This window comes from Diceros bicornis, chromosome 17 (genome assembly GCF_020826845.1).
Source record: "Diceros bicornis minor isolate mBicDic1 chromosome 17, mDicBic1.mat.cur, whole genome shotgun sequence".
NCBI lineage: Eukaryota > Metazoa > Chordata > Mammalia > Perissodactyla > Rhinocerotidae > Diceros > Diceros bicornis.
The window spans coordinates 8,983,244-9,003,123 of record NC_080756.1 but is presented as its reverse complement, the minus strand read 5'-3'; positions in this window follow the sequence as shown (position 1 = coordinate 9,003,123).

The following is a 19,880-nucleotide window of genomic DNA, read 5'->3' as shown; positions in this document are numbered from 1 at the left end:
GGACGCGGCCACAGCATGGCCGGAGAAGCGGTGTGTCTGTGCGCGCCTGGGATCCGAACCTCGGCCACCAGTAGCGGAGCGTGCACTCAACCGCTAAGCCACGAGGCAGGCCCCCAAAGTAAGTAAGTTTAAGTGTCCTCTTGGAAGCAAAAAGACAGTTAAACTAATTTTCAATATTTACTATTATCTAAGAATTCTTAGTTCCTGAAACCACCTTGGAAAATACTTTTAGGACAAATAAAGGTCATGCACTTATAACCAGACGCCAGTTAGAGTTTCTTTGTCCCTTAATATTTAAAATAAGTCTTTTTAAGTCCCTGCGGAAGGCAAATGCCCTCTCAAAGATGGTTGCCCATTCCCTGGGGCTAACATTTTCATGGTCACTGCTGGCTCTGAGCTCCTGCTTCGCTCAATTAATTAAATTTAGGAATCATGTTGTATTTCACTTGTGTTGTCCTGCTTATACCTTAGTGAAATTCAGGCCTTTTATTTAATTTCTTCTCCAACAGACCACTCGCATAGTTTAGTTTACACTAAAGATTTTAGAAAATTTTTGGAAATTAAAGTTAAATACTCTAACTCCAGTCCTTTTTAGAGCTGTGAAACTTGAGTTGGTGTCCATCACACTCCACACCTTTCCCATCTTTTAAGAAGCTATTGAGAAACTTGCATATATAACTTCCTCCTACTCAGGAGAAATTTTTTGTTATTTATTTTCCCGTTGGTTAATGGCTCACATTTTCTCTAAAGTGTTCATCATTACTTAATTTTAGATAAGTACAGAAAACTAATGGGTCCAATAGTAGTCTCTCTCCATGACCTAAAGAAACATCATGATAGGTAGAGATCTCGTTTTCCTATTTCATAAAACAAATAAACAGAAAACACTCACCTTTTTCAGAAAGAGATAGGATATAAAAGACCTTCAGCCAAGTTTTTAGTGATGCCTTGAGTATATTCAGTTGAAATGTCTTTTCTAGTCTGGTTATTAGCTCATGCACAGCAGTAGGAGATTAACTCTAATCTTAACATGCAGCCCAAGTTTCTCTCTAAGGAAAAGAGCATCTATTAGAATAAAATGGTTTAAGAAGCCATAGGAAAATGACAGAGGAAGCCAAGGGATTAAGATTGGAGAGATGAACTTTTGGGAGGAAATGCAGTATTATTGTTGTATGAATATAAAACACATAAAGCTAAATTTATTCCTGGGCTGAATTGCATCACCTCTCATTTAATAAAAGCATTATGATTGGATAATTTAGGCAAATCTCTCGATGAAGCCAGTATTCCCAATACTGTTATCATCCTCACACATACTCACCTTAATCATCTGAAATTCTTAAAACATGATAGATATATGGACTTTTGGTCCTATGAGGAAGCTAAGAGGATATATACTCCAATGCTCTTATTATAAAAATTAATGAATTAAGCGCAAATGATGAAATGTCTTCATCACAACTAAACAGAGAAACGGCAAAGTTAGGAATAGAATGCTGATCTCCTGCTACTGACCCCTGAGCTCATTCTAATACTTTTTTTTGGCTGAAGTTTAAAATATTATACTATGCACTTATTCATATTGCAAAATGTATACTTTTTATCCATATTTATGTTTGGCATAAGGTATACAATGTGTGTTTTCAGAAAGTTGATGATCTTAGTTCCAGCTGCTGTAACAAAAGTTCCATAGACTAGGTGGCTTAAACAACAAATATCTATTTCCCACGTTTCTTGAGACTGGGAAGTACAAAATCAAGGCACTGGCAGATTCTGTGTCTAGTGAGACTCTGTCTTCTCCCTGGATCCTCACATGGCAGAAGGGGCAAGGGATCTCTCTGGAGCTTCTTTTACAAGGTCACTAATCCCACTCATGAGGGCTCCACTCTCACGATCTAATCACCTCACAAGACCTCGCCTCTTGAGGATTAAGTTTCCACATATGAATTTGGGAGGGGGGCACAAATATTCAGTCTATAGCATTACATATAGAAGAAATATCAATATTTTAAATTAAATTTTAAGAAGCATTTTAAGGGATTTCTTTGTAAAACAAAGTATCTTAGGGCAAAGTGAGAAATTTCTCTTGTTTATCTGCTTCGTTGTTAAAGATATTTATACCTATCTATCTATGTCTACATCTCTATATATGTATATTTTAGGATACCCAAATACAATTAATTCAGATTAATTTTGTCTTTCATTTAGCAGGAATGCAATTTGAGATGTTCCCTAAAGCAAACATAAAAATAACTTTTTAATCTACTTTTGTATACTCTATCTCTGTGTGGCAGATATTTACTGAGAAGCTGTACCAAATTAATATGTTTCTAAAACCAAACAGATGTATAAAAATAAATATGCTTAGATGTTCTTTAAAACCAAATTTCTGATCGTGGGAAGGCTTGCTTCCTACTAAATTATAACTAAGATAGTAGTCTTTTTGAAATGCACACCTAACATTTATACTTATAGAAATTTTCAGTACACAAAAATGAAAATAAGAATATTATTAATTACATTCAAAATAATTTTACTGCACAAGTTTTATATGCTGTCTTACTAGACAAGTAATGTTAGCTAGATATATTTGGAATGTTCAAAAATAACTAATACTTTCAGAGAAGACAAATAACAGACAATTTAAATAGTCAACTGTTATTTCATCACTATTCATCACACTAATAGTCAAAATGTGAACATGAAAATACAGAATTTCACATCTTTTTGTTCAAATATTTCATAAAATTCAAACTTGAAGGACGTTGGCTCAAGCATGTAGGTATTGAATTGGCTTAGTGTAAAAGACTAGTTTTCTTGTTTTCAGTTCAGACTTGTACTGTGACTGATCAGTATCAGTCTCAAGAGAATGCCCTTTCTCATATAAATCCATGAGGAATTTAGAAAGGTAAATATTGAATGCATTATATATGCTTGTAAAACCAATTAGAACATTAAGCATTCATTATTCTTATTTTAAAATAAATTATACATTAATCATCTTATAATTGAATTGTATTAGTTAATTGATTTAATTGACTGTGTATGTGATGAGCTGCATCTTGTAGATTTCTCCTTTTTTTTCCTGCTCTATCATAGTTTTAATACTGAATGCATGAAGAAAACTGCAAAAATTTCTTGGGTGAATGTTTATATCTTATTTTCATGGGAAATAATTTATTTCAAATAATTTATTTCAAACAAATATTCTATTTCCTAGGTAAAATTGGTCTTTCTGGTCAAAGAGAATGACATATCATAGGAAATACAGAATTTCATTTCTAAAAAGGTACAATGAGATTTAATGTGATTAAGAGTGAATGAAGACCATGGTAGGCAAGGACATAAAAAGAAATCAGTTTACTGTTTTCAGTATGGTAATATGTGGATTCGTATGAAACTAAACACCACGACGTCAAAGCCGGTAAGCTTAAACATACGATAAGTTTTTGGAAATAATTGGAAAATGGAAGTGGTATCAGGATTTCAACTATGGTTTTAGATTTTTGTAAAAAAGAGGAAAATAAAGTTTTAAAGTGGTAAGCATGATATTCATAGGCATAACATTAGATTTTAAAATATTTTTGTTTACACAATATTTTCATGTTTCTTCTCATTAGATCTTCCCAACCAGCTCTGTCTGGGATGTAAGGAGTGCTTGTCACATGGTAGATTAGACGAAAGTGTTTATCTCTGCTCCATAGCGAAACCTTGCTAGTGTGACGGCAACAAAAAGAAAATGTATAAACCTATAAAAACAAAGAGATTAATGGGAAAAAAAAGAAGACAAGAGCGAATAAATATTGTCCATAGGTAGTGGAAATAAATAAGAAGATTTAACAGAGCTGAAAAGCTAAACACCAAGGACCTGCACAGGGGGATACTTATAAGAAGAAGGATAATTCAAGCCACATATTCCCAGAGAGCCTCAGGGATTGGAGCCAGCAGGTGCGACGATGAAGACAACGTGAGACAATTGGCTGAAAACAGGGAAAATGGATAAGTAGTGAGACCCTCAGGTCCTCTCTCTTGTTGGCGTATTTGCATAAGAACCTCTCCTCCCACAACGACTGATGTATTTTCTATGCATGAATTGGAATTAAGAGACTAAAGTCCGAGGGAATTAGGACAGAGTGAATAGCTGGGGACTGGTTACATATAAAAACAGAGGGATAAGTAAAAGTCTTCGTTCCTTCAACCCTCTTGCACTGTTAGGCTTCAAGAATAATGAAATCCAGCCAAACGTGTATCTCCCCGGATGGAGGGAGGATCCTTTTTTGGAGAAACTGAGTAACTTCAGAGGAAACATGAAAAACAAACAGCTGTAGATTCCAGTATTTGGAGTTCTCTAACAATATGATTGAGTCCTCGACTGATCACCACACAGTGAAGCACACCTGGTGACTGGCGTTCCCCATGCACACTGCTGTCAAGCATTATGTGAACCGACAACAAAGATGGCCAGACATCTCAGATAGTGTCCAACACAGAGGTCACAGAAACTAAAACTGAAATCAAGGCAAGAGACAGAGAAAATAGGTTACTTACCCAAGATCAGCTATTCAAATTGGAAAGGATCTGTTATTAAAAGCATTGCATACAGGAAGACAGTGCAAAATTTTCTTTAAAATTCTGAGCAAAAATGTTATCTAAAAATCTATACCAGTCCCCCCTCACACACAAAAATAATAGAGTATAAAAAAACGAAGTCTTTTATAAACATAGAATTTCTCAAAGCAGGTAATTCCTCTTCTTAGGATACTTTGGAGATGTGATATATTAAGTGATAGAGTCAACCAGAAAAGAATTAGCAAGGAATCTGGGAAACAGGGTTTGACACAGAACTGAGGCAAAGAACAGTCTCAGGAAGATAGCTGTCCATCAGACCTAGGTCAACAGGACAGATTGAAGAAGGAAGATAGAGAGTTTCAGGAGGGTTTCATGATGATGGAGCGAGAAAAAGGATGACTGAGTACCTGACGTGTAACATAATATGGAGACTATTATTTAGAGAGCTTTACAATTTCATTGGAAACAATTAGCGATAGAGACAGAAAACAAAACAGGTACAAATCAAGTTAATTATTAATTCCAGGAAGTACAAAAAGTTATTTAATATAGGATCACAGTTCACTACTTGGATCAGCAGTAAACAGCATGTAAATGGTCAGAATAGACTTTAAAGATTGAGTTTATTAAAAAGTTTTGAGAAAAGAGTAGTGTGAGTTTGAGTCAGTGAATGTACTAATGTTAAGTCCTCATCTTCCGTGTGAGAAATTCAATGCATACCGTTCAAAATTAATAGGTCAAAAGAATGACAGTAAAATGTATTATTTTGAAATCTAAAGTGAATTTCTCTGGGAAAAGAAAAGAGATTTTTTTTTTTTTTTTTTTTGTGAGGAGATCAGCCCTGAGCTAACATCCTCCAGTCCTCCTCTTTTTTTGCTGAGGAAGACGGCCCTGGGCTAACATCGGTGCCTATCTTCCTCCACTTTATATGGGACGCCGCCACAGCATGGCTTACCAAGCAGTGCGTCGGTGCGCGCCCGGGATCCGAACCAGCGAACCCCGGGCCGCCGCAGCGGAGCGCGCGCACTTAACCGCTTGCGCCACCGGGCCGGCCCCAAAAGAAAAGAGATTTTTGAGGGGACTTAGGCTCAAGGAACTGCTTATTTTTTTTTCAACTTTTAATTGTGTTAAAATACACTTGACATAAAATTTACCATCTTAACTGTTTTTAAGTGTATATTTCAGTAATGTTAAATACATTCACATTGATTGGCAGCAAATCTCCAGAACTCTTTCATCTTAAAACTCTGTATCCATTAAACAACACTCATCTTCTCCTCCCCTCAGTCACTGGCAATTATTATTCTATTCTGCTTTCTGTCTCTATAAATTAGATTATGCTAGGTACTTCATATAAGTGGAATCATACAGTATTTGCCTTTTTGCAACTAGATTATTTCGTTTAGTGTGATGTCCTCAAGGTTTATCTATGTTATAGCATGTTTCAGAATTCCCTTCTTTTTTAAGGCTGAATAATATTCCATTGAACATACATACCCAGCTTTGCTTATTCGTTCATCTGCCAATGGACACATGGATTGTTTCTACCTTTTGGCTGTTGTGAGTAATGCTACTAGGAATATAGCTGTATAAATATTTCCTCTAGATTCTAATTTCAATTCTTTTGGGTGTATATCTTAAAGTGGAATTGCTGGATCATATGATAATTCTTTTTAAAAATTTTTGAGGGAACTCTGTATTGTTTTCCATTGTGGCTGCACCATTTTACATCCCATCAACAGTGTGCAAAGCCTCCAGTTTCTCCACACCCTCACCAACGCTTGTTATTTTGGGGGGGGCGGGGTTTGATAGTAGGCATCTTAAGAGGGTTAAGGGCCTACTTATTTCTTTTAAAACTTTAATTTAATTTTATATGCTTTCATTATTGTTTGATTAAACATTTTCAAATGATTTTTGAAAGTAATAGTTTCATATGACACTATCTTATGATAAAATCTAGCAATTGTGGCTTTGAGTTACATATATTTATAAATTGTTTAACAATTGTACATAGGATGTGTTGAATAATAAATTCCCATCAGTCTAAAAAATATCTTTGCAAGCATGCCATAGAGTTTTATTATGGTTCATATACAGTTCAATATTAACATTAGTTACTTGGATTAAGGCACAGATGACGTATTACAGTTCAGTCTGGATTGTGCTCAATTGCAATAACAAAACACATTTTATTCAGGGTAGCTTAAACAAATAGGAGTTTATTATTTTTTTTGTATAGCAAGAAATTTGGAATTAGGCATTTGCTGGAGTTTTTTTTTTTTCTTGTTTAAACTATTCATCTGTATTCTCACACCATGCAAACGAAAATCCAATAATTAAGCCCAGAGAGGTAATACAAGACAAAATCAGAGATCATGCAGAAAATGATTTTGGCAACCGAACATTCCATCAGACTTCAAGTTTGCTGTATTTATTTCCATTCCAAAGCTGAGGAGTTACAGTTCCATGTACTGTACAGACACAGGGAGTCAGGTTGTACCCTATCCACTTCTCTGAGATAATTGAAACCATAGGACAATATATAATGAAGAAACTGACAGCTCTGGCTGTCTTTGCCACAAATCAATATATATTTTGATAATCCTGCTACTTTTTGGCACTAATTCCCCACAAAATCTAGAAGAACCTTGGAATTTTAGTCTTTAAAATAATATGGTCATACTAATTGCCATTAAACTGATGATGAAGAGGATTATTTTTTCCAGCTTTACTGAGACATAGTTGAAAATAAAATTGTAAGATACTTAAAAGTGTACAACATGATGATTTATTCTATGCATACATTGTGAAAGGATTCCCTTCATCGAGTTAATTAACACATTCATCACCTCTCGTATTTACCTTTTATTTTTTTTGGTGGGAATATTTAGCTCTACTCTTTTAGCAAATTTTAATTATACATTGTACGTTATAACAGTGTTATCAACCAAAGTCCCCATGTTATACATTAGATAGTCAGACTTATTCATCTTATAATTGAAAGTTTGTACCCTTTACCAACCTCTCCTGATTTCCTCCACCCCCAGCCCCTGGCAACCACTTTTCTACTCTCTGTTTCGGCATTTTATCACATGTAAGTGATACCATGTGTTATTTGCCTTTCTCTATAAGGCTTATTTCACTTAGCATAATGCTTTCCAGTTTCATTCATGTTGTTGCAAATGACAGGATTTCCTTCTTTTATAAGGCTGTATAATATTCTATTATATGTGTATATAGCTTTGTAATATAGTTTGAAATCAGGAAATGTAATGTCTCTAGCTTTGTTTTTCTTTCTCAAGATTGCTTGGGCTATTTGGAGTCTTTTGTGGTTCCACACAAATTTTAGGATTGCTTTTTCTATTTCTGTGAAAAGTGCTAGAGTTGTTTTAATTGTTAAGCTATGTTACTAAGAACCTAGGCTCTGCTTATCTTTCTATTCTATTTCCTGAAAATGTTATTTGTCACCTACGTCATGGTCAAAAGATGGCTGCTGCAGGTTCAGATACTAAATCTGTGTTCACTACAGGAAGTAGAAGTGAAAAGGAACCAGTAGCAACAACAGCCACAACACCTTCCTTAATCAGGAAAACAAAGGCTTTATGAAAAACCCACACTAGTGTTCCACTAATTAGGTTGCCCAGTGTCAGATGGCCCTTCATTGCTGTGAGGGAGACTGTGTATGTGAGTATTCAGATGGGGCTCCCTGAAACAATTTTAGTATTCTATCTTCAAGGGAAAACTGAGGCAATGAATAATGAGTAAATAATTAAAACACTGATCATCTGCACTTACTATAGATTTCGGAGACTGATAATTCAAATAGAATCAAAATTTTCAAATGTCTTATAGTTGGGAATAATGCATAAAATTTAATATGGCATGAACACCGGAAAGGAGAAAGTAAAACATTATTTGTTTCATACATACTTGTCCAAGACAATTTACATACGTTTTCTCCTTCAAGTAACCAATTGGGATTCAGACTCAAGATTGTTGAATTCTCATTCTCATATGCTTTCCACTACAAACCATGTAAGAGTTTCTTGTTTTTGCATTTTAATGGGGGGAAAAAGTCCAAGCTCACACAATTATGTTTTCAAAAACATACAACTACATGTAGAAATTAATGTTAATCACTTGAAGAAAGTGTAGGAGGCTTAGTTAACTGTAAACTCACTATAAGCCAAGGGCAATAAAGATCACCAGAACTTCCATATGCCCTCTGAGGCTACAGCAATAGAGTAACTCCCAGTTCAAAAAGGATTCGTCCTATGGTGCACTAGCCAACTCACATGTAGGGCTCAGTGGTTATGATTTTCATAAGCAGCACATTCTGATGTGCAAAAAATCAGAACTGTCTGGATTTATACTGGACTTCCTGTTTATCTCATATTTCTATTTCAACTGCTGCTGAAATTTTTTTTTTTTTTTTTTGTGAAGAGGACCAGCCCTGAGCTGTCATCTGATGCCAATCCTCCTCTTTTTGCTGAGGAAGATTGGCCCTGAGCTAACATCCATGCCCTTCTTCCTCCACTTTATATGGGACGCCGCCACAGCATGACTTGACAAGTGGTGCATCAGTGTGCGCCCGGGATCTGAACCGGCAGAGGAGCGTGCGCACCCAACTGCTTGCGCCACGGGGCCGGCCCCCCGAAATCTTCATTTAGTCATTTCCAAGAAAGCTAAATCAAATTCAAGGATTCTTTTCAATTGTTTTAGGTTTAAAACTTCCCATCTCGCACACTCTTCTTCTCCCTGGGTGTTGTTTCTGAGTGCCTGGCTTTGCAGTTCTGTCACATTGTGAGAGGGGTTGTAACGTGGGTAGACTTAAGTCAGTCTTCTCTTCTCTGAGACATAAACTGTTGGTTTGATTTTCAGGATTGCCTCTCCGTAGCATCTGCTGAGAGAAAAAATATCCTGTTGGCTTCTGATTTCAAAATCCAAATTGTGTGCAGTTTTGTTCCTAATCGTTTTTGTGAGCCAACTCTACCACCTTTGGACAACGGCTTCTTTCCTTTTGTGTGTGAGGAAGACTACCCCTGAGCTAACATCCATGCCAATCCTCCTCTTTTTGCTGAGGAACGTTGGCCCTGGGCTAACATCCGTGCCCATCTTCCTCTACTTTATATGGGACGCCGTCACAGCATGGCTGGACAAGCGATGGTCGCTGCGCGCCCGGGATCCAAACCTGCGAACCCCCCGGCTGCTGAAGCGGAGCGTGCGCACTTAACTGCTACACCACCCGGCCGGCCCCAGTGGTGTCTTTCTTTTAATACTTTTAACTAACTTCTCTGCCCTATTTGGAGGAATAAGGAAGGGTATATCCCAGTAAATCTCAAGAGAAATTCAACCTCATCTTAGGCAGGAATTCTTTACTCCTGACCGTTTATTCTCCTCTGTGAGACTGTTGATTCTGGAGCATCAGATGGCCTAGGACACATCACCACGTCTATTCCACTTATAATGAGGGATGTCGCTAAAAGGACTCTTCTATGAAAGCTTTCTCTCTTGCAGGATTCATCAAGCTGTCCACAATCCAAGAACAAGTGTCTTAGCAATGAAAATGGAGATGGAAACAAATTTACCTTTGTAGGTTGGAGATGTATTCTCAGTCTTATCAAATGTGAATATTTAATGTTAATTAATATACTAACCTTTTTGGCATGTGAAACCCAGCCAAAGGCAGCCTTCAGGGTTTTGAGGAAGGAGAAAAAAACAAGAACATTTGGGGGAAAATGAGTTGGAGAAACAAGGATAGTAATAAAGCTACTGAGAACCTGAAATATGGTTTTAGTGGACAACATAGTGCTGAACCCAAGACAAGCTTTCTCTCCTTTTTGGTCCTTGTAACAAACTAATAAATGGCGTTCCCAGTCTTAAAAATGTTCTTATTTTCAAACAGAAATAAGAGATAATAAATGTAAGTTTTGTACTTCTTTTTAACCCTGGTTTCTAGAATGTTGAAGCTGAATTGTGCGCATCCCTGAAAATTAATTTAATGAATCCCCACTTCTGTTTCTGAAAAAGTACATTCAAGACTGCACCATGTTTGTCTAAGGAAATGAGACTTGAAAATCTCTGTCCCCAAACTCTCTCTTTTGTAGTGATATAACAGTCATGTCACCCACTCTTAGGAATATTGTATATATTGCCCTTCATGAACATTATACTAGGGCTGAGAAGTTCTATTTACTCCAAGAAATCTCTTTAAGCTTTTGTAAACGGTGCATTGTGCTAGGCAAGAAGCAGACCTCTAAGGAAAAGATAAAATTTCTCTATTTGTGTATGTAACAAAGACTAGGGACGTGCATTCTTTGAAAAGAAATGTAATCATGAGATAGATCAGCTGCAGCTGTAATGAACACCTGAGACCTGTAACTTCTAGGTCGTGAAAGTTATCGATCTCTTCTTATAAGATTGTGAAAAATATGGCTTTCTGTGGATAAACTATCTTGTACTTATTTGATAACTTCTAGGGCATTTTAACCCACTAGAAGATAGTGTAAATTCTCTGTTTTGTTCTTCTGCCATTTTAGAATAATTTTCTCACAATCTGTAGGTGATTATTAAAAGATAACTTTAATTCCATTATGCTAATGGAATTAGCACGCCGTCATCTCATCTACCCATTTAAAGACTACACTTAATTTAGGCATGTGGGCTTAAGTATAAATGATCATTTTCATAAATTGAAATATTGACACTTTTCTGTATGCACAGTAGAAATATTCCTATTTTGTAAGAAACAGGGTTTTTTAAAATTCAGTCATTTTCTCTTCTCTGATTTTTGTTTTCTTGCAATGTAGGGTTTTTAAATACATATTAAAATAGATCTTTAGACTTAGACAGATTCCTGACTTGTATCATTTTTATGTATGCATAAAAAGAAAAATGTAGAGAAATCATTTTGGGTAAAGTATTTCTAAGGCAAAGACAACAACTACTTCACCACTGCTACCTGGCTAATAGTGATTGTGAGACCATCCTGACTTTGGAGATGTCAGAATGCGAAAAAAAATACACTAATAAACACCATCATACCCATGACCTTGCTCAAGAAATAGAATAATTCCCAACAATGTTGATGTCTCTGTTGCATACCTCCCTGATTACATCTTCTTACTGTCCACCCTAGAAGAATTCACTTTTCTGAATTTTATGTTTATCATTCCTTTGTTTTTCTCTACAATTTACCAAATATTTTTCCTAAATAACTTATTTGTTTTTATTTTTTAGCTGGTATCACAAGAGAACTATATTACATGTATTCTTCTATGACCTTAATTTTTAACTTAGCATTATGTGATGTTCATCCACACTACTATGTATATCCATTATTCATTTTCAGGGTTGTATAGTATCTACTGTATGCATATAATTCAATTGATAAATTCTCCTCTTGATGGGCATTTGGGCATCTTCTAGTGCTTTTCTATTACACATACATCTGCTATAAACATCCTTGCAGCTCTTTCCTGGAACACTTGTATGAGGGTTTCTCCAAGATGGATACCTAGGAAGGGAATTGCTACATCTAGATTGGTGCCGTCCAATAGAACTTTCTTCAATGACATAAATATTCTATACATCTGGGCTATCTGATAGGTAGCCACTACCCGTATGTGCTATTGAGAGCTTGAAATATACGTAATTCATGCTGAGGACCTGGATTTTTAATTCTATATAATTTTAGTGAATGGAAATTGAAATAGCCACATGCAACTAGTGATTATAAAATTGGACAACGCAGGTCTAGATGATAGGATTTCCTATTTTATTGGCTCAAAGTGCTGATCTATTCTTCCTCCTTCCCCTGAATACCCCCTGAAGAATCAGGAATCCTGTTCTTGCTTCCCAACCCAAAGTCTTGGGGAACTAAGGCCATAAAGGGGTTAAGGGAAAGGGAAACGCACATATCGGCTTTGTGAGCACAGGTGTGAGACGGCGCTCCACGTTACTGGAGACTCGAGTCTCAAGCCGCAGCATAGCTTACGTCACAGAATCCACAGTGAGGTCACTACTAGGCTGTGGAACATGGGAATTAAAGCAGAAGATAGCTTTTCATTCTGGGAATATGTAGTTTTCTTTTTATGTTATTTGTTTTAATTACAGAAAGAACACTGAAATTGCTGTATAAGGATACTTTCCTGATCTCTGGCCTTCGTTGGAGCTTTCTGCTCTGGCTTCTATCTAATAGACTTCCGAAGTTATTGTCTCTTTGGTCTCAGATATTATAATACCAGTCGTCTTCATCTCTTCACTTCTGTTTTCTCCATGATGTCCCGCCGTATTGCCATGGTTGCGCAGTATTAGACACCATGTCCATCTCTCACAGAGTGGGACCACTGTTTTTGTAGTGGGACGGGCTTGGAAGTTCTTCGAGAAAAAGCCAATTCCACTGAATTTCTTACTTGCAGAATTTGAACTAGTTGTATCTTGTTTTCTACTCAATTATTAAGATGCCTTGGATTCCTACTCCACAGGGGAATGTGGCTGGTACCTTTTTAAGTGAAGGACCTATGTTTGCTCTCCCCTTAGTTACTCTGGCTTTTATTTCTTTTTTGTCAACTCTGTTGGTTCCATGTTTGGTTAAGCACTGGTAAAAGGGTGATTTTAAGTTGGTTGTGATGTCATTTGCTGCTCTAGTCTCTGCTGCTGCTTCTTTGGCGGGCTCTGGTGTTTTTATGCCTGCAAGCACACAAGAGCATATGCTTGGGGTGAATGCACCACGAATTCCATGAACAGAGTGTATATGGGAGGCATGCTGGATTCCCTTGCCTCTTCTCCAAGCATAATCAGAAGAGATGGTCCCAGATAGCTCAGAGATCGTGTGGAGACTTGAATGCTAACCTTATCCTGATCTCCTTTTTCATGCAGCTTCATGGCCCCTGAGCTCTTCTCGCACTACCACTACCAGGGGATTCCCATTGTGTCCCCCTACCTGTTGCTCTTAGGAAATAATGAGTTTTTCCCATTTAGGTAAATCCATCTCCAGGAAGGCTGTTGTTTCTCAAGATCCTTGGATGGAGATGTTTACTAAATTTGAAGGAAGTATCCTGGTTAGCTCTAAGGTGCTTGTAGGTTTATACAGCCTCTTTCCTTGGTGGCCTGACCACATCAAACAAGGAATCAGAGGAAGAAAAGACTAAAGTAAACTGCCCGAGTGCACACAGCTCATGCACGGCAAATCTGGGATTCAAATCTAGGCCATATGGTTCCAGAATTTATGCTCTATGGATTTTGCCATACTTCATACTGATGCTCTTTCATGTTCCTTGGCATGCTTGCAATTTAACATTTGTGCCTCATTTGTGTAAGCCTTCAAGAAAGATTCATTGAATAAGTAAATAAATAAATGAACCTCTATATAGGTAAGTGGCATAAGGATGCAGGTGAATACACCAGTAGGTGGTATTTAAGGTAGACAGGCATGGGCATATCAATGTAATGAATTGTCAAAGACAAAGAATATATAAAGATCCTAGTACATAGGCAGTAAGTCAGTGTAAGTGAGATTGGGCACAATAGGATGCCATCAGCCATGGATCTGGAGTTTAGGGTAGAGTTTTATTTTCCAGGAGGTCAATAAGACTGACTGAAAGTTACAAGTATCCTAAAGTAGCTGAAAGTATATGAAGATATTTACTTGGACTTAATGAAAATATCAAGGATTCAATTGTGAAATGAGTTCATCAAGCCAGAACCAGATAAACAAGAATTTGTACTTGTTTCTGAGTTCCAATATTCCTTGTATTCACCTGCTAGGGAAATATTTGTTCTGAAAGCCAAAGGAGACAAGGAATTAGAGCTAGACACCAATAATTGTTAATGCATCATCTCAACCTTGCATTACTGATGAATTCTTAATCAGATTCAGTGCTTGTGGAGTGGAGAGTTCTGGTGATTTGAGTTCCTGTTTAATTGCAAACACTTGCCTCAAACATTGTTGAACAGCTTCCTAGATTATATCTATCACAAAAATTCATTCCTAATATCCCATGTCTTAATAGATTAATACAATGCAATTTATTTCATTATTTTGAAAATATTGTTTATAAAAAATGACTGACTGATCTGAATCTTCATTCATTACTTAATTTATTTGATATTTAACTTATTCATTCAATAAGCAGTTGTTTTGCTAGCTTTTTGGAATAAGATAATGAAAAATCTAAGCGCTATTGCTATGCTTACAAGTATGTGACCTACTGAGAGAGATAGAATAGGCTAGAATGTTGTAGTAAAGTGGGAAAATCACTGACACAAGAGCGTATCAGGTGGTATAAGAACATATGACAAGAACTTACGACTCAGTCAGAGGTGGTTATAAAAATTCTAAGAGATATTAACATTTAATGTACAATATGAAAGATGAGTAGGAATTTGCTAAATGAAAGAGAATGTTCATGATAGAGAGGACAATGTAAACCAAAGCCCAGAAATGAGAACAATCCTGAGGCATTTGGGAATATAAGGACGTTCACTACAAATAATGGGTTATAAGCAAGAAGGAAGGCAAGGAGAATGGTGAGAGATGAGGCTTTATGGACAAGAAAGAGCAGATCAAATTACTAACTAATTACATACCAATTATATTGAAGATTATCCAAATGTCAAAGGGTGCTACTAAATTTGTTTAAGCAAATGAATGATATCATTATGTTTACATTATATAAAATTGATTCACATTTCTATGTTGGAAATAAATTAAAAAGGATAAACAAAATGTGCTATCTACATACAATGGAAGCTTAAAAAGGAAGGAAATCATGTTGCATGCCTCAACATAGATGAATCTTGAAGACTTTATGCTAAGTGAAATGAGACAGTCACAAAGAGACAAATATTGTATGATTCCACTTATGTGAAGTATCTAAAGTAGTCAAATTCATAGAAACAGAAAGTAGAATGGTGGTTACTAGGGCCTGAGTGAAGGTTAAATGGGGAGTTGTTTAATGGCTAAACAGTAGTTTCAATTTTGCAAGATGAAAAAATTCTGGAGATCTGTTGCACAGCAATGTGACTATACTTAACACAACTAAATCGTACACTTAAAAATGGTTAAGATGGTAAGGTTTATGTTATGTGGTTTAAGACTTTATTTCTTTAAATCAGTTTTAGTTGCACAACAAAATTGAGAGAGGTAGAGAGATTTCCCGTATACTCCCTGCCCCGACACATGCATAGCCTCCCTCATTATCAATATCCCCCATCAGAGAGGAACACTTGTTACAATTGGTGAACCTACGTTGACACATCATACTCACCCAAAGCCCACAGTTTACATTATGGTTCACTCTTCGTGGTGAACCATATGAATTTGGATGAATGTATGATGACATGTATCCATCATTATAATATCATACAGAATATTTTCACTGCCCTAAAAATTCTCTGTGCTCCACCTTTCATCCCTCCCTCCTCAACCCCTGATCATTTTACTGTCTCCATAGTTTTGATTTTCAAGAACGTTGTATGTTGGAATTATATAGCATGTAGATTTTTTAGATTGGCTTTTTTCATAGTATATGCATAGTAATATGCATTTAAGATTCCTCTATGTCTTGTCATGACTTGATAGCTCATTTCCTTTTAGTGTTGAACAATATTCCATTGTCTGGATGTACCACAGTTTATTTATCCATTCACCTACTGAAGGATGTCTTGGTTGCTTCCAAGGTTTGGTAATTATGAATAAAGCTGCTATAAACTTCATTGTGCAAGTTTTTATGTGAAATGTTATGATTTTACCACAAATAAAATAATATAATATTAAAGGCTGATATAACAATCATAAATCTTATAAAAATCCAAGTGAGAAACCTGGTGACCTTGATACTGAACCTCTTAATCTCAAGTTTGTATGCCTGATGTGCAGTAAGCCAATCACTGAAACACTGGTGCTTGGAGGTAGAGAAAGGTTTATTCAAATTGGTCAAAACAAGAAGGCAAGAAGGCAGGAGGATATGTTCTCTCAAATCTGCCTTAATGAAAGAAGAAAGCAGGGGGTCTTTATAGAGCAAGAGGCTTGGGAAGAGGAGTTTTGGAGAAACAAAGGGGAAATTTGTGTTTCTTTCACTCCAGATAAGCCCTCGGGAAATCAGACTTCTGGGTGTCAATGGTAGCTGGGGTCTGGTTATCTGGTGATGGTAACTTTCTTAAAGACATTCTTTTTCTTCTGCAGAACAAGCTCATATATCCTTGTGACCCTTGAGTCACCTCTCAGGTTAAACAAGAAAATAGCAAATTAACAAGATTAACTTCTTTTCATCTGTGTCCATGTTGGGAACAAAGTTGAAGGGTAATCATGTTCTTTTTGAATATTTGAAGTAACCCTCAGGTACCTGGCTTCAACCTGACCTTGAGTATGCCAGGGAGGAAAAATTTTCCTTCTGTCTTTCCAGGTTCTTCAACTGAATGAATCAAGTTGACACAAGATAGATTAACAAGAGAAAAACAAGTAAAAGTTTAATAACATGTACATCTCCTGTATACATGGGGGACACCCAGGAAAACTGAGTAACTCCCTTAAATGGCCAAAGCCATCCAACACCTTAAATGCCACCTTCAGCTAAAGACAAAAGATGCTGGGAGTGAGCAATCAGTTATGGGAGGTAACCAGGAAAAACACAGTAAACAAGGATAAGGTTGTTGTGCAGATTTGAGTCATTGCCTTCTCCATTGATAAGAGTTTCTAGAGAATTGAGTCATCCTCCTCCTCTTGGTATAGCAAGGGAAACACTGTTACGAATGGAAATTTCCCTTATGCACATAAATGCTTCTTACAAAGGGTAACTTCTACTTCATTTTCAGGGCTTCTCCCTTGTCTGCTGTTTCTTAAAAAATAACCAGCCTAAAATAATCCTAATGCCAAAGAGACATATTTTGGGGTAGCAAATTCTCCTGCCCTTCAAGTAGCAGTAGTGTATATGAAGAAATATAATTATATTTAAATATTTTAGGAGGTAAAATCAATTTGACCCATGTCGTTCATTGTTCTAGGGAAATAAGATGCAGAATTAATTTGGATAAGAAAAGAATAATTTCACTTCTGAGATATTGATCTTGAAGTGTACATCAGATGTCTATAGACCATTGGAAATACAGGTTTGGACCTCAGGAAAGAAGTTTTAGGCATAAAAATACATTTGAGTGTCACCAGAATTCAACAGTTACAAACACTCTTCTAAAAAAGCATTTTCCCTGGTAATAACTCACAATAAGAATGATTCCCAATCAGAAGGCAAGAATGCCCTTTGGGAGATTATATTGGGTGTTGGGTAATGGGGAGGGGCGTGTAATTTAGAAATGCCCCTTGATGGATTTGATATAAACTTTCCCCTTCCCAGTGGAAGTTATGCATCTTCCTATCCATTTAAAATAACTGATTGATAGTCACTGAAGGTATGACAGCAGATGAAATTGTTTAGCGATATTTTGTTGGATGAGAAAAGAGCCAAGGAGAGAATCCTGAGGCACAGTACAATTTAAGAAATGAGTAGACGAAAAAGTGTCCTTTGTTTTGAATAGAATTCTGAAGTCCCAATCATAGTCCCTAACTTTCCTCTATAGCAGTTTGTTTTAAAAATGAAGTTAGGTGCAATAAAAATTTGGAGAAGAGAGATAGTGAGGGAGAGAGAGAAAAAGAGAGAGTGTTGTTCTGTAAACAATGTTCTTACATTTTTTTGTTTTGTTTTGTTTTGTTTGTTTTGCTAATCTTCCTTCTTACTACCTTTTAGAACCATGGAATTAAGGCAAGATTAGAATGATGGTTTCCCAAAGGTGCATTCAGGTGCTTCCCAAGGCACCACAGCAGACTCACAGGGGTGCTGTCAAAGCAGAATTGCACCCAATAAGTTAAACAGGCATAGAAGACTTTGTTCAATACTACTGCAACAAGAAGAGACAGATTGAACTCAGCTCTGTGGAACCAGAAGGCAGGTGAGTGTTTAAGTACTGGGGTGAGCCAGTGGAAAAGTACTGAAGACATTAGGAGGTTGGTCAACGTGCTTAGGTCATCTGTGTTTTCTAGTTGGCACATAATGGAGTGAGGCTCATATCCCTCAATAGAGACTGGGAGATCGGGGCACTGTCTTTCTTGATGATGGCATTTCAAAGGAGTGGCTCTTAGGTACTTGAGAAAGACATTCCTGGGTTGTAAAACTGGCAAGAGAGTGGGAGAAGCTTACATTTCAAAGGGACAGAGAAAGAATTTACAATTGCAAGTTTTCTAAAGTAAATGCTCTAAGAAAAGGGAGGTCAGAGCCCTATAGTTAGGAAGAAACCTGTCTAGAGTTTAATCCACCTGAGGGTAATGCTAAGGCAGGCTTGGTCAGTGCCTCATAATATATTCTAAATATTCAAGAAAAGTGACATCTCTTCACTACCACACTGACTACTACCATTATGTCGTTTTTACATAATTACTTTTGACTTAGGGCACTCCATGGAAAAATTACTACGGCTTTGAGGCACCATGAAATGAGAATTTGGGGATCTCCAGATTAGAGCAAATAACGAAAGGGTATATAACCAGATGTTCTGTGTTTACAAGAGGAGACCACTACCATGACGGCAAGACATCTGGGCAACACAGAGCTCTTTTAAAAAGTCAGAGTTTGAACAGTAGTATGTTTGTAGAACAAAAAAGACAGAGTTTGTGAGAAGCTGTTCTACCTTTGCTTTTGTTGACTTAATCTCTTATAGCTGGGATATAAGGTAGTGATTGATATGGTCAGAAACTGGTCTGTCAGTCTACTCCAGCGAGTCAAGGGAGGATCCTATTTCCTCACATATTCTGTGGGCCCACTCTATTCCCTTTCTCTGCATTTGTCTTTTCCCTTGACAGGTTTTTAGATTTAAGGATATGGATAATTTTACTGAATGTCATCTCTGCCTTCAAAGTATTCTTAGCTTCATAACATTTTTTAGAAATACTTTTTATGCCCAGATAATATTCTGTTATATATACTGACTAATGTAAGTAACTTTCTAGCTTATATTTTTCAAAAATAATATATAAAAATATATTTCTACAGTACTCAAGGATTAGAGGTGAGGTCATTATAAAGTATTTTTATTAGAGGAAAGACTTCAACAAGTGGAAATTTTCTATAGAGTTTTTTCTTAACAGAAGGGATCAGCGAAGAAGAAAAAGAATCCAAGTTCGAGAATTAAATGGAAAAAAAGAATATAGTATGGTATTATGGAATCAATGGAAGAAATCAAGTTGACTAAAGATTGCATAGGATACATTCCTATCATCTATAAGAAATAAATAACTAATGATTGTGGTGAGAAAAAAATTA